This window comes from Panthera onca, chromosome A1 (assembly GCF_046562875.1).
Source record: "Panthera onca isolate mPanOnc1 chromosome A1, mPanOnc1 haplotype 2, whole genome shotgun sequence".
Lineage (NCBI taxonomy): Eukaryota > Metazoa > Chordata > Mammalia > Carnivora > Felidae > Panthera > Panthera onca.
The window spans coordinates 177384658-177412271 of NC_138339.1; the positions used below are offsets into that span (position 1 = coordinate 177384658).

The 27614-nt window shown below is 37.8% G+C and overlaps 1 long non-coding RNA gene across 7 annotated transcripts in view; it reads right to left on the reverse strand.

The window, feature by feature from the left end:
- Window positions 1-1649: 1649 nt before the first annotated feature.
- Window positions 1650-27614, reverse strand: part of LOC132681925 (uncharacterized) — a 35600-nt gene continuing 9635 nt past the window's right edge. Inside the window, exons 3-4 of one of the 7 annotated variants that reach the window (XR_009611324.3) lie at window positions 9660-10199; window positions 1650-8788 (exon numbers count right to left, since the gene is read on the reverse strand). This is a non-coding gene — a long non-coding RNA (uncharacterized LOC132681925). Of the gene's footprint in view, window positions 10200-27614 lie in introns of all 7 variants that reach the window. The other 6 variants (XR_009611320.3, XR_009611323.3, XR_009611322.3 and 3 more) reach the window with 6 other exon arrangements.

The window sequence follows — 27614 nt, forward strand, 5'->3', positions numbered from 1 at the left end:
ACAGTAAAAACATCTGTACCTTTACAATTAATATTAAAAGTTTTTTCTTAAAAAAAAAAAGGTTTTTTCTTATGAGATTTTAATTAGAAGCAGAAAACATGGATCAAATAAACTTTCAATGTGCACACATAATTTGCCCTCCCAGGCTATAGAGTTCTGTTGTGAAAAGCTCTATGGCCAACTATTTATGGCTCCTAACAAAATGTTTGCCATCAAACAATGTCTTGGCCCTGTTTTCTGCTTACAGTATGTCTGTTCATCCTTAACTGCCTGCCTGTTTCACTTCCCTAGAAACCTCTACAGGAACTGAATCCATCAGCTTTCCACTCCTCCAAATAATAATCTGTCATTAAGAAAAAGAAAGCCATCTTATCCAAGGGCCCCAGGTTCACTAGCTTTCATCACAACACTTCAGACTAAATCACTATCATCTTACTGGATTATGTCACTGAGATTCCTTTCTCTTTTAGCATCCATATGCATCCATATAATCAATCATTACATCATCAATTCTCCATTCGGAAATTTTCTGGGATTTTTCTCTTCATCATTCTTACCACCTTCAGCCTAATCCAAGCTGCGGCTTCCATAGCCCATCCATCCTGCACAGACCTCTGTGAGCTACAACGTGAAAGTCAGTCCCTTCAAAGAACATGTTAACTACAAAAGAGATCCGAACGTACAAGAAAACAAAGTTAGTTATAAGATCTACACATCAGGCACAAAATAAATATTTATTGAATGTAGGGATATAATCTATTCATGAATATTTTAATGGATAGAGGATTAAAACACAAATACAGCATATTCTTAATGTACAATTTCATCTTAAGTTATGCCACATGATGTTTTATAATGTATTTCTAGTTCCTGACTTATTCCACATTCTTACTGTCCAGAAATAGATCTGACAGCTGTGGCCACAGATGGTAAAAACTTAATCAATTGAAAAATCCAAGATACTAATCAGTACACAAATACTTTTCTAGTAGGTGTTTTTGGAATTGTTACCAACTTACTGGCTTTTGTTTCCTTTTCCTCCATAGATCATTATTCCCGGATTGGACTACCACAGATGGCAGAGATGACTTTTTTTTCAAATGTTCTACATTTTTTTAAACCTCAGTTTACAGTTGAGGAAGTAATAAACGTTCTTGACTACCTTGAAAAGCGTGTTTAATTTCTGTGTGTTTAAGTAGTATGTCAAGTTTATTCACCAAGACCCAGAACCAATTTACTGTTCTCAAACTTTTTAAATGCTTCATTTTCTCTAAGCAAAACCAATGTAACAACCATAACACCTAGCACACCATAATTACACAGTAGATATGTTGCGTAGATGTACAGAACAATTACACTTGAAAAGTTGAATTTTTGCCTTCCTTAGCAACAGAATAGATCCTATTTAATAAAGAATAAACAGCACAGGGGAGAAATAAGAAAATTTGTATTTTGTTTGAAGCCATATTTTCCAGAATACTGTCTAGAGCCATGACCTTCAGTCACTGTGCTTCCTCAGCACTTTCCTTGTGAAATATTCAGAAGATCCTATCTGGCGATCTGAGGAAGACCAGACAACTTTATTTTATTAAGTTATCTGTGTCAATAGGAAGCATCTCCAATGAAATTCCTCATTCAACAATAAAAAATAAAGGTCTACCATCAAGTTATTTTATTTTGTTAAATATGATAGAGTTGATAAGAGACAACACCAATACATTTCACGGGACCAAAGGATTGAGCTAAGACACGTGCAAGTTGATGTTTACTGTGTGGTAGATGCCAAGGACCGACGTGTCTTATTTAATCTTCACCACAATTCAGGAGCCAGGCATTATAATTTTCTGCAGTTTTTAGATGTCAACTGAAGCACAAGGAGTATCTGGTTGGTCCGAGGTCACATGACCAGTTAGTGGTGAAGCCTGGACTCAAATCAGCGGGTTTGACTCCAGAGGCCACGCTCTTATACAATCTGAATGTTAACAGCAGCCTGAGAAAGGAAACACAATGTAGTCTGAGTAGACTGCAAAGGCCAAATAAAAGAATGCGACAAGCTAAATTCTAGAAATAACGGAAGGGGAGAATCAGAAATCAAAGTCAAGCATTGGGTAAATGTTAGAATCTACCTAAAATATTAAGGGACCAATAATGGCTCTAGAGAAATCTCAAACTCCTTGCTAATGCAGTCTCTAAAATTGTCAGTAACACAAACTAATATGCTGCTAGCTAAGTCATATGCTTCCTTCCTATCTCATCAAAATTGTAAGGTAAGTCTCCTGAATGATTTTCTGTAGGAAAAAACCTCCAATCTTAGGACCAAATTAATGCAAAAATAAGAATTTCTTTACAGAATTTCATTTACAAAAATTAATTGCCACCTGATATTCATAGATTGCATCTAATCTGAATAGAAGAGCTACCCTTAGGTACTTTAGACCTCAACTCACCAATACAGTAGCCACTAGCCATATGCAGCTACTGAGCTCTTAAAATACGGTAGTCGAAATTGAGATATGCTGTAAGTATAAAATATACATCGGGTGTGGAAGGGGAAAAAAGCACGTAAAATATCTCATTAGTAACTTTTATATTAATTACATGTTGAAATAATGACCTGGATATGTCAGATTAAATAAAATAAATTAGTCATATTAATTTCACCCATTTATTTTTATTCTTTTTAAAAATGCGGCTGCTAGAAATTTTTAAATTACCTATATGGCTTACATTATATTTCTAGTGGAACACTCATGATGCTTTAAGTGCACTTAGTGAATATACTACTATGTATTTACTTGCATTATTACATAGTTTGAATCATATGCTAAGATTAAAACTTTTCTTCTGAATTCGTATCTGATATAACTTTTAGCTTCTGATTAAATGCACCACATTTACTCAAATGCACTTTTGTTTTCAAATTCTGCATGGAACAGTGAAAGGAGCGATCTTATTTTGGTGCCATACTTGTAAGACAGTTGCAAAGCGTTGGAGCCACCAACTGTTCAAAAGTGGCAATACCCGACTAATTCCAACCCTCACAGAACAAAAAATAAACAGCTGAGAGAAACTTCAAGTCTATGAAGGAAAAAAACATTTAAAATAATATGTAGACAATATGTATGATTTCTGTTTTAAACTAATGTGGTTTGTTCATCCAACAAAAGTATAGTGGCTCACATTTTAGGAAATTCTATTTGGAAAATAGATGGAAATCATTCGAGAAAAAAAATATTGATAAGTATCTGGAAAACCGTATGCTGACTGAAAGATTTCTAATAAACACTAATGGGTCACATAGAATGTTGCTGTTTGAAAATCTTAATTGGAAGAAATCAGAAAATAACAACAATACATCTTTCATAAGTGAAGCAGATTATACCTATTTTTAAAGACATGCTTATAAGTTTAAGAAGATTTTAGTGATTTTAAAAAGTAGTTGTCACTCTGGAATATGGCTCTACAGGGCCCTCTTGCATGTGGGAGTGTTCTAATGACTGTTGTGGCTGGTAGCACTTTCCCAAGTGCTGGTGGTGCTTCATTCAGGACCAGGGACCCTGATGTATCCTCTTGGCTCCCACCAGTGTTCGGAGTCTCCTGGCTGGTCTTGTGGGAAAATTTCCGGGCTTCCTTGGCCTGATGAATGAGGAGGTCCGTGTCTTGTGCCTGAAGCTAAACAACAGAGGCAAAACAGTCAATTTAGCAGACTTAAACTTTCAGATGCCCAACCTTAGGGCACGGATCCAACCATGGAATGTTAATCCATCCAGTTAGTCTTTCTTGGGTGTTTAACAATCCCAACAAGGATATTACCACAGCTCTGGGGAAACTTCTACCAGGAAAGACAGGCCATGGCTCTTACCTGTGATGCCTGTGGCGAAAGACAACCCTGAAACTCTCTGGTGTCATCCACATATAAATATAATACTTCCAACCACTAACCTTATTATTATTTTTTTAGTTTTTTTTTAATGTTTGTTTATTTTTCAGAGTATATAAGCAGGGGAGGAGCAGAGAGAGAGGGAGACACAGAATCTGAAGCAGGCTCCAGGCTCTGTGTTGACAGCTCAGAGCTGTCAGGGGACTCGAGCTTGCAAACTGCAAGATCATGACCTGAGCCAAAGTTGGACGCCCAACAGACTGAGCCACTCAGGCATCCCCCAATCTTATTTTTTACTAGCAAAATGAACCTTAGAAATTTGGTGACATCTGAGAAAAGAATTCCTAGTTGCTGTGCTTGGAGAACATTAAAATGAACACTGGCGTGTTTATAGTGGTGATGGCTTTAGAGGAGGATGCATTGAAAGAAGATGGAGCCTGGCTTCATAGATCATTTAAGTAAAGAAACATGAAAACTGTGTTTGGAAACTTAAGCTCTTCTTATTTTGAGGCACACATATCTTCAGGCAACATGAGGAGTTCTGATGTTTAAAGGAATTTTCTGTGATTTTAAGAATAGTGTACAATCTTCTCTTTTCCTTTGTGGACTCAGTCAACCTTTTTAGAAACTTAGTTTTTTAGGTATTCTAATACTGGCCTGAAATATATGATAACTAAAATCTTCCCTCAGAAAGTTTCTTAGAACTATCAATTTGTTGGTAAAGATCTATATTCAAATGCATTTAGTATGTTTGAAACTAGACACCATCTCAAAGCTTTGTTCTGATTTATTATCTCTTAAATGCATCTATTTGAAACTGTCTCATTTGAACATGTTTTATTTATGGTGTGATTTTACATTAAGAATTATTCTTAGAAAAAAATAACTCTAGATGTTTATGGGTAGCCAACATGTGTAAAGCTTTGTAACATATAACATTTACCACTGATACAATTTCAAACAGAAAAACAAAAAAGTATTAAAGTAGACGTGGCAGGTAAGGTAGAAAACACTCTGTTTCATGTTACACAGAAGTGGTAGAGATATGATTTCCACCCTGATGGAAATTATACACTAATTGTGGAGGCAGGACTGACATGTGACATGGGAATGAAAATTACAGAGTAGGAGTGAGTGTTAAACTTTGTAATGAATGCCAATGGGTTCCAAGAAGTCTTGATGCAGCAGGAAAGTTATCATTGAAGAGAAGGGACCTGTGAGAGCTTTAAAGAATAAATATAGCTTGGACAAATACAAGAGAAAGAGAAAGATGTTCCAGGAAATGGGAACAAAATGAAATAAGATAGAAAAATAGTAATTTGATTTTCCTGTGAAATAATGAGGACAAGAGGTTAAAAGAAACACACACACACACACACACACACATACACAAACACACACATTTTTGTTTTTATCTTCCGAAGTACCTGATTTAAAGCCATTGTCCTCTTACTTTAGCCTGTACTACAAAGCTGTAATCATCAAGACAATAAGGTATTGGCACAAAAATGGACACGTAGATCAATGAGACAGAATAGAGAACCCAGAAATGGACCCATAAATCTATGGCCAACTAATTTTCAACAAAGCAGGAAAGAATATCCAATGGAAAAAAGATAGTCTCTTTCTCTTTAGCAAATGGTACTGGGAGAACTGGACAGCAACATGCAGAAGAATGAAACTGGACCACTTTCTTACACCATATACAAAAATAAGTTCAAAATGGATGAAATACCTAAATGTGAGGCAGGAAACCATCAAAATCGTAGAGGAGAACACAGGCAACAACCTCTTTGACCTCAGATGCAACAACTTCTTACTTGCCATGTCTCCAAAGGCAAGGGAGATAAAAGCAAAAATGGACTATTGGGACTTCATCAAGATGAAAAGCTTCTGCACAGCAAAGGAAACAATCAACAAAACTAAAAGACAACCAACAGAATGGGAGAAAATATTTGCAAATGACATATCAGATAAAGGGTTAGTATCAAAAACCTATAAGGAGCTAACCAAACGCAACACCCAAAAAACAATTAATCCAGTTAAGAAATGGGCAGAAGACATAAATAGACACTTTTCCAAAGAAGACATCCAGATAGCTAACAGACACATGAAAAGATGCTCAACATCACTCATCATTAGGGAAATACAAATCAAAACCACATTGAGATACCACCTCACACTGGTCAGAGTGGTTAAAAGTAACAACTCAGGCAACAACAGATGTTGGTGAGGATGTGGAGGAAAGGGAACCCTCTTGCATTCCCTGGATGCAAACTGGTACAGCCACTCTGGAAAACAGCGTGGAGTTTCCTCAAAAAATTAAAAATGGAACTACCCTACAATCCAGCAATAGCACTACTAGGAATTTATCCAAAGGATACAGGAGCGCTGATTCATAGGGGCACATGTACCCTAATGTTTAGAGCAGCACTATCAACAATAGCCAAATTATGGAAAGAGCCCAAATGTCCATCAACTGATAAATGGATAAAGAAAATGTGGTTTATATATACAACGGAATACTACTTGGCTATGAAAAAGAATGAAATCTTGCCATTTGTGACAACGTGGATAGAACTGGAGGGTATTATGCTAAGTGAAATAAATCAGTCAGAGAAAGATAGATAGCATATGGTTTCACTTATATGTAGAATTTGAGAAACTTAACAAAAGACCATAGGGGAAGGGAAGGAAAAATAAGTTACAAACAGAGAGGGAGGGAAACCATAAGAGACTCTTAAATACAGAGAAAAAACTGAAGGTTGATGGGGGTGAGGGGTTGGGGGGGGGTAGGGAAAATGGGTGAGGGTCTTTGAGGAGGGCACTTGTTGAGATGAGCACTGGGTGTTACACGTAAGTGATGAACCATGGGAATCTATTCCTGAAGCCAAGAATACACTGTTTACACTGGAGGTTAGCTAACTTGACAATAAATTATAAAAACAAAAAAAATAAATGAAACAAAACAAAAAACACTGTCCTCTTAAGACCAGTTATTAGATGTTATCAAAATGGTTTGTCGAATTCAGTCAAGTCACTTTGTATGTATGTACTTAACCATGATCAAAACAAGTTCCAATACCAATATTTATTCGGATAAATTTAAATTTAATTAATGTTAGTTGTTGTTATTTTTTCCTTCAACTTAAGATAGGATAAAACCAGGCAGCTCCTGGTTTATGTTCAAGGCGTTCACAGATATCCCCAAAAAAGAATTACCAATTTGGCATCATTATCTTCAAGATTATGGTTTTGCCAAAGAAAACTCAATTAGAAGAAACTTCCTGCTACTCTAAGCAGAGATAAGCACGTGAGTAGTTGGAATTCATCTAGCTTTGTGGGTGAGTGAAGAAGAGCCAAACATCACTGGGATGCAAGATCACAGCGTTCTACACTGGCACGTTTAAGATCAGTCGACAACTGAAACGGGGCCTTGAATTGCTACCTTTCGAGAGATTTTGTCATAACAAGGAAGGTAGTATGTAATCGTTGATTTTCCAAAAGACAAGTCTTCATATACTTAAATGAACCTTATGTAGAAGTTTCACTATTAGGAGGATATAATCAACCCAAATTCCAGCTCCATTTGACAGGGAAGAGTTGACTCATGAATAGGGTCATTTGACAGATATTTTCAGCCACATGAATAAGGTAAATCCTTTGACTGGAGGCCTTGATGTGGCATTGAAGATACTGATGAAAAAAAAAAAACAAAACTTATTGTTAGGTACAAGTTGCCACTCTGGAAAGGGATACTGAAAGCAGTTAACCCTGGAGATAGTCCAGGGCTGAGAAAATTCTTCAGGCTATGGATTAAAATGACAGAGTCCTGAAAACTTCACTATAAACAGAAACTTACAAACACCTATAAGCACTGCAAGCCACACTGAAGGGGTCTTCTGTGTGGTCAGAGGTAGAGAGCAGCAAGGATTGCTTGCCATAGCAGAATGAATCAAAAACCACTCCACCGTGTCAAGTTTGCCTCCCAGCCAAGCGGAGCATCCTTCTCCTTGAATTTACTTTTTACCTTATTTGATAATTTTTTAATCCATATTCAATATTTGAAGAAATGTGAGGAAGATATAGCTCTTTATAAATGTTGCTTTGTCATCTATGTGAAGAAAACCAAATTCCAATATAGAGTTAATTGTGCTAATATGTAACTAATGGAAAGTCCTTGGATTTCATTATATTTCAAAGGATCCAAGACCCATAAAGACTAAGAAGTATTGTTTGATAGGCATACTACAGATGATGAGGCATATATTGGTTCCTCTTCAAATATACTACAGGTGTTGGTCAAAATTGTGTTGAAAGAGACACCTCAAATTACTTAAGTAAAAACTGAAGTTTAGTCGCTTTAATGAGTGAGGTTTTTTCATGGTAAAGCTGGATCTGGGTTTAAAGTGATATACTGAAGCAGGCTTGTGCTCTCTCTCTTTCCACATTGTGGAAATAAATGGCCACCCACAGATCAGTAATCCCAACAGAAAGCTGCAGCTCTTACCCTGAAGTTATGAAAACAAGAGTCACCTGGACTCTTGGGTCAAATGCTGATCCTGCTACCTACCCATCATTCTCACCTGAGATTCTCAGGTGTCCACTTTATGATTACAGATAGGTGGAATGATCTCCAGTTAACTTATTCCCCTAAGGAAATGGAATTCTCTTACCAGTAACAGAGTAGTAAAAGTGGAGATCTATGCATTGTTTACCCAGGAGAAACAAACCCTTTACCCCATAGATGTAACCTGGTTGTGTTGAACAAGCATGACATAAGGATTGTGATCGCGGTGACAATTAAGTTATGTCTCTTACCTTGGCTTCAAGATTTACTCAGTTCTGGTAATATCCCCTTACCTTGAAAGAATGTTTGGACAGGTCCATAATTTTTGTGATCACTCCCTTGCAAAAAATAAAAGTTGTTCAGTTACTATCAGTAGTAAACACAGTTTCAATTTAAAAATTGGACATCCAGTACAAACTCGTAAGCAAAATCTTTAACTTGATTCACCATCGAACGTTCTTTTACCCCAGCTTGGATCTGCTCTCTCTAGAGGCATGCCATGGGAAGGGAGGAGGGAGGCAGAGGGAACAAAGTGTGAATCCCTCTGGACTCTGCTCTTGCCCTTCCTCTCTTCAGAGACTCCTTAATACACGATCTCTCTGCTACACCGCCCTTGATCAGGCAGATGACTCCCTAATGATCTTCTATCATTTTGTTCCACACTCATACTATGTATGTTCACCTTCATTCTTTTTCTGCTGAGATTTTCTGGCCCTTATTGGACAATATTCATGACGTCCTACACATGTCCAATCTCTGGCTCATCCGTGTGTATTTGTTATCATAACATAACCCAGCCGCTCCTGATTAACTCACACACACACAAACAACTCTCTCCAATAAAGTGTCCTGACCAAATTCCTCTTTACTACATCCTGACTCCTTTTTATAGTCCTTAAGGAACAGGTTTTTAGAGATGGTTACTTTCTAATTCCGCATATGTAAGCTTCATGTGGGAAGAAAATTTTAACTGCTTTGTTCACTGCTTCATTCCCAGCACCCAGAGTAACAAGTGATGTATGCTAGGCATCGTGTGGTGAATAAATCAATATGAAATTGGAGACTGTCATTTAAGTGATCTGATGTTGATCACTGGTGCCTCTGTCAAAATGGAGACAGGAAAGATCCAGTTATAACATCATATTAGACATGCACAAAAATTCCCACATTTCCTCTGCCTAATATAGTAAATACAATTATCCCACTCACATTGAAAATGCACTTATACTTCCCCAGAGGCAGAGAACACAAAATCAAATCCAGCTACTATGGAAAGTGGCATGTCCAGGATCTCTTAAGAAGCACACTCTTTTTAGTCCAATGTGATTTGTCATGTTTGGCAACATTTCATTTGACCCAAGTGTAGGTTTAATCACCCTATGTTCTGGTTATCTATTGTTGAGTTACCAAACCACTCCAAAACTTTGTGGTTGAAAACAATGACATTTTGTTCATAAGTCCATAATTCTGGAAGGGTCTGGTGGGGGCATGCCATCTCGGTGCCCTTTGGAGTCAGCTGAAAAGGCTTGAAGGATGATGGCTGGCATCATCTGGAGACTCAGTCACCCTTAACTGAGATGGTGGCAGGGATACAGACACATAGATTCTTCTTAAGGGCACTTAGCTGCCCCAAGTAAATGGTGATTTGGTTCCAATGGTGAGTGTCAGGTGGATGAGGTGGAAGTTGTATGCTTTTTATGTGCAGCCTCAAAAGTTGCAGTGTCACTTTTTCCATGGTCACAGGATTTCCTAGATTCAAAGAGAGAAAATACAGACTCCTTACACATCTCAATGAACATGTGTCAACATCACACTGTATCAAAAGCTTGAAGGATGGGCTATATATCATTGTGATCGCCTTCGGAAAACACACTCTTCCATACCCCAAATCTTAATCACAACAATGAAGACAGACAGAATTCCCACATTTGGAAAAAGAGCAAAAGTAAAGCAACAAATAGTGGTCCCGTGTCTGACACCAGGCCTCGTGGCCAGGAAGACAAGGCCTTCTCTCCTGATGATTGTTCCTCAGGCTGCCATTCTGGCGGCCACCAGTTGTGTGCCCACCACAGTCTTAACCTGAAAGGGTTTAGGGAATAAGTCTCTATCTTTGACAGCTCTCTTTTTGTTAGTGGTGTTCTGAAGCTCTGAGAAAACACAAGAGAATTAATCACCACAGTATTTTCAGGATCCAGGCTTCTCTGGAGTTACCTAAAATCTGAGTTGCTGGTCAATTACATGTCTCTTACTTTCACCAGTTAGAATGCTAGTCCAGGGGCCTGCTTGCCCTCAGATACAGCACTGCCTTCGTGCTATTCTCAAACTTCGTGGACTGTTTTCCATATTCCCATGTGATCTGTGTTTTGCTAGAAAGAAGAAACCAGGAATTTCTCCCGGTGCCTTGAGTGGCATCTCTGGCTGCATTTTTCATCATTCCGTGCTCTGGGTTTCAAGAACACTTCATCCTTCCTTTGCTCTCTGGATTCAGGCAGATGGAATGCCCTACTTTTTGCTCATCTCTGGGTTGACATATCATCTATTTGACTCCTCTCAGTGATTCCATCATCTAACTAACTCCACTATTCAATGTCCTTTGTTTCAAATTCTTAAAAGTACTTAATATTATTTAAGCTACTGTTACTCTATTTCAGGCATAGCAACTGAATCTATAAATTTTTGCAAATTAAAATAAGTCTGTAGAGTGTTCTCTAAGTTGTGACTTAACCCATTTTGAAGTTTATTAAAATAAACTGATTAAATTAGCTTATTCACTTTCAGAGAAAGGAAGTATTTATTGAACATTTATTGCAGATGATAGCTTTTATAAAGCATTCAATTCCCACAATTCAAAAAAATTGGAGGATCACCCTGCTTTTATAGTGAAAAAACTGAAAGATAAGTTAATTAAGTAACTTACCCAGTGTCTGATTCTTTATTATTCTTTCCACTATACCATACTACACATTGCCTATTTTATTTTTTATCACTGGTCTTAATCATGCTTTGAAAATTGCCATTGGGTGGCTCAGTCGGTTGAGGGTCCGACTTTGGCTCAGGTCATGATCTCACGGTCTGGTCCATGGGTTTGAGCCCTGCGTTGGGCTCTGTGCTGGCAGCTTGGGGCCTGGAGCCTGCTTCGGATTCTCTCTCTCTCTCTCTCTCTCTCTCTCTCTGTCCCTCCCCTATTCATACTCCTTATTTCTCTCTCAAAAATAAACATTAAAAAAATTAAAAAAAAAAGAAAATTGCCATTTGTTATTTAATAATAAATTTTAATGTTTTAGTAAGTACCTCCAAATCAGAGCTATTTGTATTCTTCATAAGTACCTTTTCATCTATACTTTGATAAATCAAACTTTTGGTTGAGAATTACTCTAGGAATCCAATTAATAAACAAACATGGAGGGAGAATTAAGGCATTTCAGGATGAATGGACAAAACCAAATCACCAATAATTACTTGAAATTTTCACTATTTTCATACTAATCTCATAGAGCCTAAAAAATACATTTAATTTGTAGAAAAAAACAACATGAATAAATTAGTATTAGTATTGAAATAAACAGGTTAATTGCTTACACAGTAGGTCTGACATTAGTTAGAAAGAAATCATATTGAATTAATATTATGTTCTCATTAATATAAACTATATTATCAGTTACTATAGTGTCACAAAAGGGGTCCCCTATAAAGTGATGGTTTAGTTGAAGCTACATTTGCATTGAAAATGATGAACAGCGTCTAAGCTTATTTGGTGTCACCTTGAAACATGTTTGAAAGCCCAGGAATACATATCTTTCATGTATATTTTATTTCATGTAGACTAATTTAGTGACACCTTTAGTTTTTCTGAGTTTCTTTGGGGAGAGAAAGAAAGAAAAAGTCTTGAGTGCGAGGATATAAGCCAAAGAAATGTGTCAAGCTGAAAGTGACAAAAGCTTCTGTGGCAGGCAGGATTCTAAGATGTTCCCCAGTATTCTGTCTCTGGTGTACACACCCTGCATAATCCCCAAGTCTGCAAATTTAATGTGTTTTACTCCTGTGATTAGGTTATGACATATGACACCATTAACCTTGAGATGGGGAGGATCATCCTGGAAAGCTTGACCCAATCTTATGAGCCCTTTAAAAATAGAGAATTTTCTATGGTTGCTAGCAGAAGAGGAAGTGGAGATTGGAAGGGCAGTTCTACATTGCTAAGATGGGGAGGACATCATGCTTAGAAACTGGGAACAGCCTCTAGGACTTTAGAGCTGAGTCCCATCGGACAGCCAGCAAGGAAACAAGGATATTAGTCCTACTACAGCAGTGATGAATTCTGTCAATAACAAGAATGAGCCAGGAAAAGGACCTTAACTCCACACGAGGGCATGGCCAGCTGACACCCAAATTTTAGCCTGAGCAGAAGAACCCCACCACGCTGTGCCTGGACTTCTGACCTATAGGAGCATGAGCTAATAAACAGATGTTGTTATAAACTGCTAAATTTGTGGTGATCTGTTACACAGCAATAGAAAAGGAATACATCTCCAAAGGTGGTGCGAACAGATCCTTTTCAGCACACTGGGAAAGCATGGGGTGGATGGAACATGGAGGGACTTCTGCACATACACTTCCTCCACATGGTCATGCTAGGACTCTCCACTCTACTCTGAACAACTGGAGTGGGCTTAGGCACTATGGGGGTTTCATTACTCAGCTTTAGTCCAAAAGCATGTATATTGTCCTAGTTATCAAGAACATTTTGATCCAAGGCTTGGATGAGGTCGAAGCTTGACTCCAGCAAGCATTTTGGTTCATAACAATACAGACATTAGATGTTAGAAAAATCGTGTCATAAATACTTGGTCTCCAAATGTAAATCCACTGTAAATACACTGTAAGATGTATCACAGTCATTGAAAAGGGTGAATTGTATTTTGTAGAATGATATAGCTTTCTTATTGCTTTATTTATTACCCAATAAATAGAATCTGGATTTTTGGGAGTTCTTGCTTGCAAATTGGCAATTTACAGATATGCAAAAACATAATCCCCCAAACCTGAAACATTGCTCAATGTTATGCTGACGATGACTTTCTTACTTCAAAGATAATAGTAAAGCATATTATTAATTTTTTTAGCAAACTGAAACATTCTTGAGAAGTTACACAAAAAATGTTTTTTTTTTTAAATAACATGTTTGTCATTGAACAGAGTAAATTTTAGAGATGCAATTCGTTGCCAGCCCTTGCCTTTTGCCTCTGTCTCTTTAACTATGGTAAATGTGAGGTCACAGCAGCCTGTTTAGATAGTGAAGTTAACCTTATTAATAACAGTATATGCCACAGATTGTTCCAAGTCATACTTCAGTATAAAATGGGTTCTAAGTTTTATCGGTTTGCTCAATACCTAAAAAAGAGACATAGTTAGCATTACCACTATACTGGGCAGTCAGGTCATGAACACACTTTTGCCACAATGTGATTTTAAAGTATAGCAGACTTTGTATTTTACTTAGGCTCCAGATACTAGAAGAATTTTATATAGTGCAATGCTGTATCAATTATTAACCAAAGTATGGTATGTGGGTCATGTGAGATGACTTTAGATTGCAACCTAAGAATATTTTTTTACTTAAGTAGATAGTTAGAAAATAATATTATGTGTTAAGCATAATATTTACGGCAGGTAAAACCATAATGCTGATTTTAAAAAATAAACATATTTAAGTAGGAATGGAATGGAATAAAATAAAATGATTAGGTAAATATTTTTTAAGTATTATATAGATATGCCAGAAATTGAGAGGGATTGAAAAATGATTAAAATTTGGGAAACACTGCATTGCCTCTAAACTTTTTACCTCTTTTGATTTTTAGTTCTAAAATTAATTGTATTCCTTTACTCTTTCAAAGTATATTTTCAAAGGCATCAAGTTAATGTCAGCAATTAAACTTTTTTGAAGAAATTGAAAGCACTTATTTATTAAAAATTTTTTTTAACATTTATTCATTTTTTTGAGAGACAGAGAGAGACAGAGCATAGGCTGGGGAGAGGCAGAGAGAGAGAGACACACACACACAGAATTTGAAGCAGGCTCCAGGCTCTGAGCTGTCAGCACAGTGCCAGATGTGGGGCTTGAACTCACTGACCATGAGATCATGACCTGAGCTGAAGTTGGATGTTTAATCGACTGAGTCACCCAGGTGCCCCAAAAGCATTTATTTTTAATTACTTGAATATTTTACTAAATGATTCAAAAACTACATTCTCCTACACAAAGGTTCTAGATCCAAACTTCTCTGAGTGTTATGATGTATTTAAAATCTAATCAGAATAATCTATTATTTATTTATGAAGTAAATAAATCGCATAATTATTTATTTATGTATGCATGAAACTCTGCTTCATATAGGAGTTTCATTTAGGGGGGCACCTGGGTGGCTCAATCGGTTAAGCATGAAATTCTTTTTTTTTTTTTTTTAATTTTTTTTTTTTTTTTAACGTTTTATTTATTTTTGAGACAGGGAGAGACAGAGCATGAACAGGGGAGGGTCAGAGAGAGGGAGACACAGAATCTGAAACAGGCTCCAGGCTCTGAGCTGTCAGCACAGAGCCCGACGCGGGGCTCGAACTCACGGACCGCGAGATCATGACCTGAGCTGAAGTCGGCTGCTTAACCGACTGAGCCACCCAGGCGCCCCGGTTAAGCATGAAATTCTTGATTTCAGCTCAGATCGTGATCTCACAGTTCATGAAATCGAGCCCTGTGTTGGCCTCAGTGCCAACAGTGTGGAGCCTGGTAGGGATTCTCTCTCTCCCTCTCTCTCTGCCCCTCCCTCGCTCATTCTCTCTCTTCCTCTCTCTCTAAATAAACATTTTAAAAAGAGTTTAATTTTTGAAATGAGTATATTTTGATTTAGTATAAGTGACCATCAACAATCATCGCTTACTTATATTGCTTATATTGTATGTTTTAAAGGTTTTGTATATATTTATATATTTTAAAAACATATTTTAGTATATCTACATACTAAAGGATTTTCATGTGTGTATGTATTTAGTTGTTATAGATTACACAGTAACTGAAATTAATATCTACACTTTGATCAGTATTTGATCAGTGTTTTGATAATAGAAAATACTGATATGTTTTAATCATCACTTGTGTTTAGTATAAAACAGAACTAAGTCACTTAGTGCTTTTGGTGATGAGCAAAACTACTATTTGGTTATGAGATATTTTGCACACCTACAAAATAAATTAGAATTCTCCCATTCCATGCTTAGGGCCCTCCATATTTTCTGAATCCTCCCAAGATTATCAGCAATGAAAATGCATAATGTTTTATATTGTGGTCTGCCTCATTTGGTGTTAGTTACTACAGTTATTGCCTCTGTCTATATCTCACTGTGTGATTGACACCAAAAGCAATCTTGGGTTGGAGAAACAGATTCTTCTTATTTAGGTGCACCCTGGAAGGCGTTATAATTACATACTCAAGGGAACTTATGCTGAACACAATTTTACATTTACATTATGGACTCTGCCTGCAGGCAGTGACAGTAAAGAATAATGAGATGAAGCCAAAGATTTCTGCAAACTCTTCTCTCTGCAAAAAAATGGGGGGAGGGTAGACTCAAGGGAAAGAAATACTGTAAAATTTCCATGTCAGATAGAAGAAAAATAACATTTAATTTGAAAGGAATGTGAGAAAGAAGATTGTGTTAGGGAACAGGCTAAGCTGATGTAACAAAGAGACCGAGAATACATTAGCTCACAAAAACAAAACAAGAAAGATAATTTTAGCTTTCTCTCAAGTATTAGTCCAGAGGCAAGCAGGCAATGCAAGGCAAGCAGAGGACTCCCCTGGACCACCTATTCAAAACTGGCTCACCAGACTGAGTCTTCACTCAAGACCAAGGGATAAAAGAGAGAGGAGCACACACCTAATTATGTCAAGAGCAAGACTGGGAAGTCACATGTATTTCTTCCCTTTGCATCCCACTGTCAAGAACCCAACCTTACTTATCTACAAAGGAGATTGGAAAAATACAGTCTCTGGCTGGGCAAATACTCATCAAAAACTCGAGGAGTTTTACTATTAAAAGGAAAAATGGAGAAAGAATATCGGAAAACAGAAGTCTTGCCTTTGGCCTCCAGTGCCCAAGTGTCCACATGCACCAACCCTCCCAAACAGAAAGCACAGGCCCTCCCCAGGGAATTCAGCTCAAAGTTCATCTAGTTATTGTTCTCATTTCAAAATCTCGGATCTCCTAGTGGTGTTCATTTCTGTCCATCTGATTTGGAGGCGGACCTTCAAGGACTAACAATTTACTATCTACAGACAAGTTACTCGCACTCCCATACATCTCAATACAAAATGATGAAGATGAAGAGCTGCAATAAAAATTACCATTCTAAAAGCAAAGAATGGTGACACTGCAATCACTATGATGTATTCTATCTGGCAGGAATTGAAAAGATTTCCTTACTAGACAATAAAGTAAATTCCTTGGTTAGGCTCTGGTTCTGACTTCTGAAATGAACTCATTTGTCCACTTGCTCCCCATGGTCCCTGGCCTCACTCCTGAAAGATTCATTCTTCTCATTATCTATTGTGGTGTCTGCTTATGTAAGCCTGGGTCCAATCAGGAGAGAGAAAACATGCAGTAATTTGAACAAGAAGTGTTTAATATCAAGAATCACTGAGGCTCCTGGCTGGCTCAGTTGGTAGAACATTCAACACTTGATCTCAGGGGACTGAGTTTGAGCCCCATGTTGGTGTAGAGTTTACTTGAAACATAAACAAATAAAATCTTTAAAAAATATATCAAGAATCACTAACTAAACAGGGATTTGGAAGAATGAGGATTTGGCTAGTTAGGAGCAAGAACTCCAAAGAATATAGGAATAGGCTTAGATAAGGGCCTCAAGGAAGAAGCCCCCCAAAGACTGAGATCCAGACCTTGTTAAAATTGTCAGCACGGCTCACTGAATGGTAGAGAAGTCACTGTGGGATTGACTCAGTGGAATTTGCCAGAAATCCACCCCCTGGTGTGCTAGGGATAGCTATTCATGGGGCTAGGTCTTGTCCTAGGTATTCCACTGTGAAATTGCTCAATGGAACTGTTGTTTCTGGGAGCTGCAGACAGTTATAAGTTGGAGGAGATGGGCAATGGAGAAGAGCCTGCCAAGTGAGCACCAGGATGAGAAAAGAACACCTCTTTCTCCTGCAGTCTGTCCTCAGCACCTTCTATCGACAAAGCTTAGTACTATACCAGTTATCAGGGAAAAATACTTAAAAAGGTGAGCTCCATTTTTGTAGAACAATGATGGGGAAATTTGGAGGTGAAGGACATTAAGTTGATCATTGGACATATCTGAAGTGAGTTGTTGGGAATATTCCCCTCTGGAATGTTACAAAAACTCGCCTTGGTAACTTTGGGCTTCTTAGTGCAGGTGACAAGTTTGCGAGGGGGGGGAAGCAGATAAAGGAGTTATTGTAATGGTGAATGTAATTCATCCTGATCACCATGAGCTAGTGTTGCTAGTACAAAATGAGGTGAGTGAAGAGTATATATTGAGCCCAGGGAATTCACTAGGGTGTCTCTTTGTGTCTCTATGCCTGTTGATCATGATGAATGGTAATTACAGCAATTGCAACCCAAATATGATATGGCAAGTAAGGGGTCAAAGTCTTTAGGGGTGAAGGCCTGGATAATCACACCAAGCAAGTGACCAACATCAGCTGAGATGCAAGCTGAGAGACAAGGAGATCAAGAAATCCAGAAAACGTGGTGGAAGAAGGAAATGATGAATATCAAAACAGAGGCAGGACTAGCTGCAGTAATAGGACCACACTTATTTCAGTAATGCTGTCATGTTAAGTGTGCTGAGATCATGACCAGGCATCATTTTACAGGAACTCTATAATGGATTGCAGTTAATGCAGGACACCAGCAGATCTGAGTGGGGCAAAGGGTGTGTGTGCTGTTGGACATCTCGTGTGCACCATTTTAATCTCCTTGAAGACACCTCATGCTCCAGCTTCCAGTATGAAGTTGCTACAGCACTGCCTGTATTCTCCTCTAGGATTTTGATGGTTTCCTGTCTCACATTTGGGTCTTTCATCTATTTTGAATTTATTTTTATGTATGGTGTTAAGAGAGTGGTCCAGTTCTCCCAACAGCATTTGTTGAAGAGCCCATCTTTTGGACATTCTTCCCTGCTTTGTCAAAAATTAGCTGACCATATAGTTGTGGGTCCATTGCTGGGTTTTCTATTCTGTTCCATTGATCTATGTGTCTGTTTTTGTACCCATATATATCTGCTACCCAGAAGAGTGGGATGGTTAACACCCAGAAGCAATTTCAGCAGGAAATGAAAACCAATAAGAAAAACGAGTCCTCCTTTTTCCTCCCAAGGCAGACAGTTTTGGAATGCATTTTGTGAGGGTATTCTGAGGGTTTCATGGGATGGAACACCTGGCAATTTTAGTAGTGACCAACTTAACTCTTTTCCTGTTTTCACTTCCCTCTCCCTCATCCCCGCTCTGGGAGTCACTTTTAACATAAACTACTTGTCTGTCAGCCTTTGTTTCAGCGCAGCCCCATTTAATGTCGAAGGCTCCATTCCAAAAGGATGTCTAGAAATCCAAGCTCCTTCACTCTGTTGCTTTCAACCCTAGAGTTCCATTCTACTTCTCTGCATAGCCAAAGTTGACTCACCAGCACCAGGTCCGTATTTCCTCTCAAGGATGGGAAAAGAGATAGAGGAAGATAAGCACATTGCTTTAAAGGAAGTGACCTGGAAGCTGCACCTATCACCTGTGTTTACTTATCATTAGCAAGAACTTACTCAGCCACTCCTACTGCAAAGGAGCCAATAGTCTCTAGCTGGGTCCATTGGTGGGTTTTCTATTCTGTTCCATTGATCTATGTGTCTGTTGTGTGCCAGTACCTGTATATATGCACTACCCAGAAGAGTGGGGTGGTTAACTCCTGGGGGCCACAGCCAGGTAAAACTTTGCTGATCCTGTTTCTAGATGTGGGGGTTGAGACAACAGATTTGGAGGTGGAATGAACAGTCTACCACAAAAATAGAAAATGTAGTGATGTGTGTTAAGAATCTTCTGAAAATATTCCCTTCACCACCAAGTAGAAATCTCTGGGATTATTGTGGCATAGAAATAAGCACCAATACTGCCCATGCCTGGCACTAGTTCTGCCATTTCTCCCAACCAGCACACACTATATTTATTTGCCACTTGTTTTTCATTTTCCCTAAATTATCAACATCCACCTTTTGCCTGTTCATTTCTTTGAGAACTTTGTGATGTCTTTTGTTATGACTTTTTTTTTTTATTAAAAAAAAATTCCTTTAACGTTTATTTTTGAAAGAGAGACAGAGCATGAGTGGGGGAAGGGCAGAGAGCAAGGGAGGGGCAGAGAGCAAGGAAGACAGAATCTGAAGCAGGCCCCGAGGCCCCAAGCTGTCAGCACAGAGCCCAACACAGGGCTCGAACCCATGAACTGCAAGACCATGGAGCTGAAGTCGGACGCTCAACCGACTGAGCTACCCAGGCAACCCTATGATTGCTTTTTATATTAAGAACAGTACTTCTATTTCTCTTTTGTTATTATTTATTTCCTTTTTTTATTTCAGACATTTTCTTTAGTGTAGGTTTGTATTTTACCTATTTTTGAGTTCTTGTATATAATGGCTGTCGGAGGCCTATTTATTTTGCTCCACTGATTTGTCTTGATTATTGCCAGTGTGTCTCACTTTATTAGTCTAACTTCATAAAACATTCAGTGCCTCCTATGTTTCCCGTGTTGTTCACCTTTTTCCCATTTTCACACCTGTTTGTTCTTCCAGATGGATACTGGAATTATTTTTGCCAGATCCAAAAGTAAATTCCACTGAGTTTTTATTGGAGCAGTGTTAGCTCAATAACGCAGTATGGGAAGACTGATCTATTGCTGTTTTTCTCATATAGAAACCTGGCTCGCATTGTTTATACAACTTTTCTTTTATGAATCTCAGTGAAGTTTAAATTTTCTACCTTTCACTCTCCATATCTAAAGATTTTTTTCTAAATGTTTTCTACTGTTTGTACTGTTTTTTAGCCTTAAAAATTGCTTTGTAGCATAAATATGCTAGTATCTAGGAAAACCATTGGTTTTTATATCTTACTTTTGTGTTAAATAACCTCATTGAAATCTCTCATTAGTCCAATTTTTCTTTTTTTTAGTTCTAGTAATTTTTCCACTGATTTTCTTGGGGTTTCCCAGGAAGACAATCATTTTGAAGGCTGATAATGATAATTTTGCCTCCACTTTTCCAATAGTTAGGCCAATTACTTCTGTGTTCTATTTTTTTCATTGAGTTCATTAAACACTACCAAAACAGAGCTAAGTCACAGTGGTGACAGCAACCATTTTAATATACTATTACATTTGTTATGTTATTTGCATTATATTTATGTAGTTATCTTGCATCTGTCATAAGTGAGATTACCGTCTATTAGATTTAGTATTTTTCTCAGATGTTAGTGCTAACTTGAAGAAATGCATTAGGAAGACTTTTACCTTTCCTCTGTTGTTTCAGAGTTTATAATAGCATTGGAATTGGCTCAGCCTCAGAAATTTAAAATAACTCAATACCCCAAATTCTCTAGGCTCAAAGTCTTTGAGGGGTGTAGTTCAGTTACATTTTAAAATATTTCTTGGTTATTGATCCATTAACAATTTATGTGCTTTTGGTATCGTTTTTGGTAGTATATATATATATATATTTTTTGGAAAATCATTGATTGTACCAGGGTTATCAATTTTTAGCATAAAATCCACACGTAATTTTTATTTTTTTCTCTTAAACTAGGGGCTTAAAATCCAAGCCAAAAAAATAAAAGTGCAGGAAAATGAAAATCACTGAAAAAAATCTCACCACTTGGATAACATTGTGATGGACATTTTCCATGTATTTCTCAGTCTTTCCAGTGAGAGTCCTTTATACTACTCTTTGCATAATTTTCATAGAAATTATACTTATCTTTTTTTGTGATTATAATAAAAATGTGGTCATTCTACAAAATTTGGGGAAGGTATAAACTCAGATATTAAAATTGCCCTAGATTTGTCTGTTTGGCAGTAGGTAATGTTAATACTTTGCTGCTATTCCCTTACATCCTGTTAGCATAATTATCATAATGTATACACAGGTCTGAAAGGTAGTGCAGCAGTTAAGGGAACTGGCTCTAGAACTAGACTGTTTCGATTAAAATTCTGGCTCCTCCATTTTATCAGCTTTGTGAATGGGGTCAACTGCATAGCTTCCCTGCCTCAGTTCCTTCATCTGTGAAATGGGAACAGTAATTACAGCAGTTATCTCATAGTGTTACTGTCAGGATTAAATAGATACCCAGTGCCTGGACTGGACACTAGAGAATTGTTAGTTGCCACTATCTGTAACTAAACATAAAGACATTCACAAGTCTTCTATGAAGGATGAAGAACTGAATAAATTGTCTAAAGCAAAATTACTCAAGCCACTCAACATAAATCTTAAGGTTATTAAGAAATAATGTCTCAAGGTTCTGCACAAGGCAATGCAGCACATCATCCTGCCCTATGCAGTTCTACAGCATAACAGCCTGGCTTGTTCGTTACTACATCGTTTCAGCAAAGAGACTAAATAAATGAGTAGGGATGGAGTGGCTATAACTCCCCTTCTTTGCTGTGGAGGTCAAAGTTCAGAGAATAAGGAGGCATAGCAGGTCCTTTTGCTTTTTTCAGCAGTGTCCACTTTATCCCACCAGTTTTGTACTGTGGGCTCACAGGTTAGTGTCTGTGGTGGTCACAACTCCCACCTCACTTCCGTAACTACCACCTACATTTTTCTAATCTACTTGCTCTCTTACATGATTCTAGACCAAACTTTTCCAATAATGCTTTCTTAATATCTTCGGCCTCTAATCCCATGGACACATGTAGCAATAATGAATTTCAGCCACAAATTCCAGGATAGGGAGGGGCTCTTTCCACATTGAGTTTTGGATATTAGACCATATTTGCCACTGCTGGGCTGTCTCTTATTCATGACTGAAGGCCTTTTCAAGCAGGACACTCTCAGGCAAGCAGGATCCTTCTGACACTTCCAGGCCTCCTTACATGCACAGGAATCATTCTGCTGCTCTCTCATGCCACAGTTAGTCGTGAGAAATCTGGTGAGAATTCACAGGCCTGTCACCTGAGTGAGGTGGCAAACCTGGCTGTCACATTCCCAGTGTGTCTGGACTTTCTGTTTACCTCCTACCTCGGCCCCGCCCCCATGAAACCAGGGGTAAGCCATGGTGTTTCTGCATTCTCTGCTCCCTTCAACCCCAGCTATCCACATTCCAAGGAATCTTTCCTGGTCTTGAAATACAAGAAGCTTTTCTTTGACATCATTATGCAATATATTTTTTTTAAATCATTATGCAATCTTTTAAACACAGTTACTTGGGGATGGGTTCATGAGATTAAAAAATACTTAAAAGGCCTTTATTTAATCTCAGATTAAGATGGCAGCAGGACATATTAGACACCATGTTAAGTCCAGGAACTTTGAAGCTGAAATGACTAGGAAATAGGAGATGGTTCAACAAATAGGCAGTTAATTCTGAAGTAAGTTAATGAATCTGGTAGAAAATAATCTTGATCTTAGTCATCTGTTTCAAAATATACTATTTTTTAAAATAATACTTTTGTCTCTCAGTTTTCCCTATGAATGACAAGCATCCAATTGAAACTAGAAATGTATTTTACGTTGATAGTTCCTCAAATACTTAAAATTTTGTAAGGATGGGTTAATGATTATTAGACAAAACCTTTAACCATGTGTGTATCATTGATGATGGAAAAATGATAGATGAAAAGGGAGGGAAAGAGGAAAAAAAAAGGAAAAGAGGGAAAGAGAAAAAAGAAAGGGGAAGAGAGAAAGAGAAAGGGAGTTAGTAAGAGAGAGGGGGAGGGAAGAAAGAGAGGGAGAAAAAAGAATGCAGGACTAGAGCTCCAACAATTCCTGGAACAAAAACTCCTACTAAAGATCTAGGAAGAGTAAAGGTCTGCTGTCATCAAGTATATTTTCTAAAATTCAGCTTTTTCATTTTATCCTGTATGGTCATCTCAGTGATAAAATTTGCCAGGCAATTGCTTAACTCCACTTCAGTTTACCTTTGCAAACAAAGTTACTGGGTCAACATAAAAAATTCAAACAGTTTCAAAAGTGGTACATTTTGAAAGCATTTTGTTTGCTAACACAAATATACCTTATGGTTAACTATTTAGTAGAAATTGATCACCTTGAATTTGGCCCAATTATTCAATGAGTTAACTGTGTCAGGAGGACATAGATTATTAAATCATGGTTAAAGTGTAAAAATCAACCAGTGGTCTCAAGCTTTTCTTCAGAGTCTTAGTAGCACATACTGTCTTTAGCATTGTATTTTTAAAAAGTGGACAAAGGTCAAGACTAAGTTATTCTCAGTTACTTAAAATACAATAGTATTTATATAACATGCTTATTTAATTTCTGCAATGTAACCTCACTAAATTCACCATTTTAAGAGGGCAAAACACTTCTATAGTGGTGAAAAGTCTCAAATTCAAAATCAGAAACTTATTCTCTGTCAGTAGCATCAATCATGACCAAATGGTTTCACTGGGCACTAAACTGCACATTCCACAGCTTTGGCTGGAGAAATCTGGAAAATACTAGATTCTTCATGTTAAACAAGGAGAAACATACCAAGACCAAATCAGTGAAACACTTGATTACTGTATTTATGCATGCTAAACTAGACAGAGTTAATTACCTAAATGCTATAAATACCTATGTGCCAAATGCACACACGGTATCAGTCACTGTCCCTAAGCTCAGGGAGCACTTACTTGCTCAGGGTTTTATTTAGTACCAGTTACTTCTTCATTTGACTAATTCTAATTTACACATGTTAAGTTTATCCCAGAATCACTGATGTCTTCTTGAAGACACACCAGTTATCAATGTATACTTTCATAAAGACTTGTCAGTTCATTGAGCAGTTTACTGCCCAAGGACTCCACTGATCTGGGAGAACAGTACTGAAAGTAAAAAAAAAAAAAAAAAAAAAAAAAAAAAAAAAAAAAGTGGTTCTGACGTCATGGGACCCATTTCCTAAATTACAAAGCAGGAAAACTGTGAGTTAACTTCTGTCTGAAATCTCTTCTGAACCCTTTTTATCACATTATGACACATCAGTAAAGCCCTCAGAAGCCACTAGGTCACGACACATCACATATGAAGTCCTGGCCCTTAGCCCTGCCATTTACAGACTGTCTTTTTTCTATCCTCTACGTCAAAGCAAGCACAATCTTGACTCTGGACAAAATTTGGCATCAGATGAAGAACATTAGGATAGTGTGGAAATCTACTGCCATAAATCAGAAAATACACTAATTGTCAAATTATATTTGGGAGTGATCTTTGATTCATTCAACAGATATTTACTGAATGTCTATTTTGCACTCATCTTGGGGAATACAAAATAAGATCTGCTTGTTGTTTTCAAGGAGCACACGTATACTAGCAGATGTTATTGCCAGGCCAGAGAGCAGTAAGGTAAGGGCCAGGACTTACCTCTGAGCATGACCAAACCATCACCTGCCTCACTTCCTATGGCTACAAATAACCAAAGCTTATAGGTTTATAAAACTTAACTGTTTGAGTTAAAACGCAAACTACTTAAAAGTGTTTTCTGAGAATTTCTGTTAAAATCGTCTTGCTTTTGTTTCTTTCTTTCATGTCTTTAGCTTTGTGGGTTGTTTTCTTAAGCACGTTTCCTAGTAATTTCAAAGTTTAGTGTTTTTATTCTGCTGGTTGATGCTTTGAAATAAAAGTAACAATCAAACATTTTCTGTACTCTAATTAAACCGAAGGATAAATTGTTTATTTACCTTCTACCTGTCTCCAGTGGCTGATTTCCTAGTTTTTGCCAATTTTGAGGTTTTACAGCCCAATGCTCTCTTCATATTCTGTCTCTTCACTTCTTACAGTAGTTCTTTAATGTGTACATATTTTATTGGCTAATAAATATTTATTTCATGGTTTTATCATCCTGGAAGTCTTTCTTTAAATAATCGGTTAGTAGACTGACGCAGTTCTACAATTTTTTTCCAGAATGGGTTTGTGAGAAATATACTATGAACTCTTTTCATCTGATAAAATCTTTGTTTTACTCAGACAAGAGTGACAATGGGGTAGTTATTGTATTTCTGAATAATCATGTTCTCTTTGAACCTCTATAAACTGACATTTAAATACTGCAGAGGAAAATTCTTAAGATAGTCTGAGGTCTATTTTTTCTCACCAAAATTTTAAAAGTATTTTCCTTAATTCATTAACTTAAGCTCAGTCTGAATAAAATCCAAAGTAGTTACACAGGCCTGGGACTATTACAATGCCCAAAAGTGACATTGGCGATTCATGGTAGGCAGAGTGGTCCTCCTCAAATATCCCCACTCTAATTCCTGGAACCTACCAATAGTATACATGGTAAAGAATTAGGGCTGCTCATCAGTTGACCTTAGAATAAGATTACTTGGGAATATCTGGGTGGGCCCCATGTCCTTAAATCACAAGGGTCTTTAAAAGTGGAAGAGGGAGGCAGAAGGTCAGATGGAGACCTGATGACAGAGGTCAGTATAATGCAACGTGTGGACTTGGCCCACAACTGCTGGATCTGAGGTGGAAAAGGGTCTAAGAACCAAGGAGAGCTGAGCTCTAGAGGATGGAAAAGGCAATGGATCCTGTCCTACAGCCTCCAAAAACACAGTCCTGCTAACACCTTAATTTTAACTGAGATCCACTTTGAGACCCCTGACCTACATAACTATAATAAATCTGTGTTGTGCTTGAAATGAAACAAGTGGTAGAGATGGAGACCTGAGTAGGGTAATGACTAACATGTAAACTGAGACCGTAAACTGAGACCTAGAAGCAACTCAATCAGCCAAGCCACATGCAGATGAAGGACGTCGTAGGCCTGCTAAAGGTCTGCCTCTTGCACACGTGCTCAAGGTGTCATCTACCTGATAATTCTCCCACCCTTTCTTCTCCCACCCCTCCCGTTACTGAAATCCCACTGTTTGGAGGCAGCAAGGATGTACTCACAATTATTTTTCCCTTCTGCTAGGTATCCTGTGTGCTTCTGGGATGGAAAGCTGTCACTCCCGTTCCCAATCAGGTGCAAGAGGATCAGGTCTAAACATGATTTTATCCCTCAGACGACCTAAAGTGGGTCTCACACCAAAATTTGTTCAAACTGAGCAAAGCTTAAAAAACAAAAAACCCGTTTTGAGGGTGGGGCAGATGCGGAGTTGTTCCAGGCTTCACGTGGACTGGTACCATTAGAACAGGTATTTATCTTGCTGACCAAGGTGGGAAAATTAAAGACAATTTGCCTATATTGCTAATGGGAGAAACTAGTACTTGAACCAGGAAGTCTCCCTCTTAAATACTACCCTGGGGCTCCTTAAGTAGGTACTTAATTTCTCAACCAGTTAGCCAGTACCACCTGTGACTTTAGAAGTCTTCCAGAGTCTACAGCATATTTCTGGGGCGCACAAACTAGATGAACTTACAGACATGTGTGAGAAAATCGATTGCCATTACCAATTTCTGTATGTTGTTTCCTAAAACTAACCCGAGAAGGTACCTGGTTTTCCTTCAGCAACTCTACCATGACCCTTCTTACACCACAAATATCCCTGAGATTTTGGTTTTACTGATGCTATGTCCCAGGGTGTCAAAAAGACAACTCAGAATTTCAAAGCCCAGTAAACCAGCGTAAAGACTTCTTTGTATTCCTGACACCTTCTGCTGGTGGTGAAACTTAAGACTTAGAAACTTAGAACACCATATGGTATTTTGGTAAGCATGGTGACATTTTCTGAATGCTAAATTGTTTGATAAACAAAAAGGGGGGGGGGATTTAAAATTGGAGAACAGAGAACAGGGACTAAAAAACCATTATAAGACAGAGCCTTATTTCATTCAGGCAACAAAATCCTGAGAACTAACCTGTCACTAAAAGCCTCTCATCAAGGTTACCTTCCTTGGCACCAGTTTGGCGAGTGCACTCCTTTAACCTGGTAGCC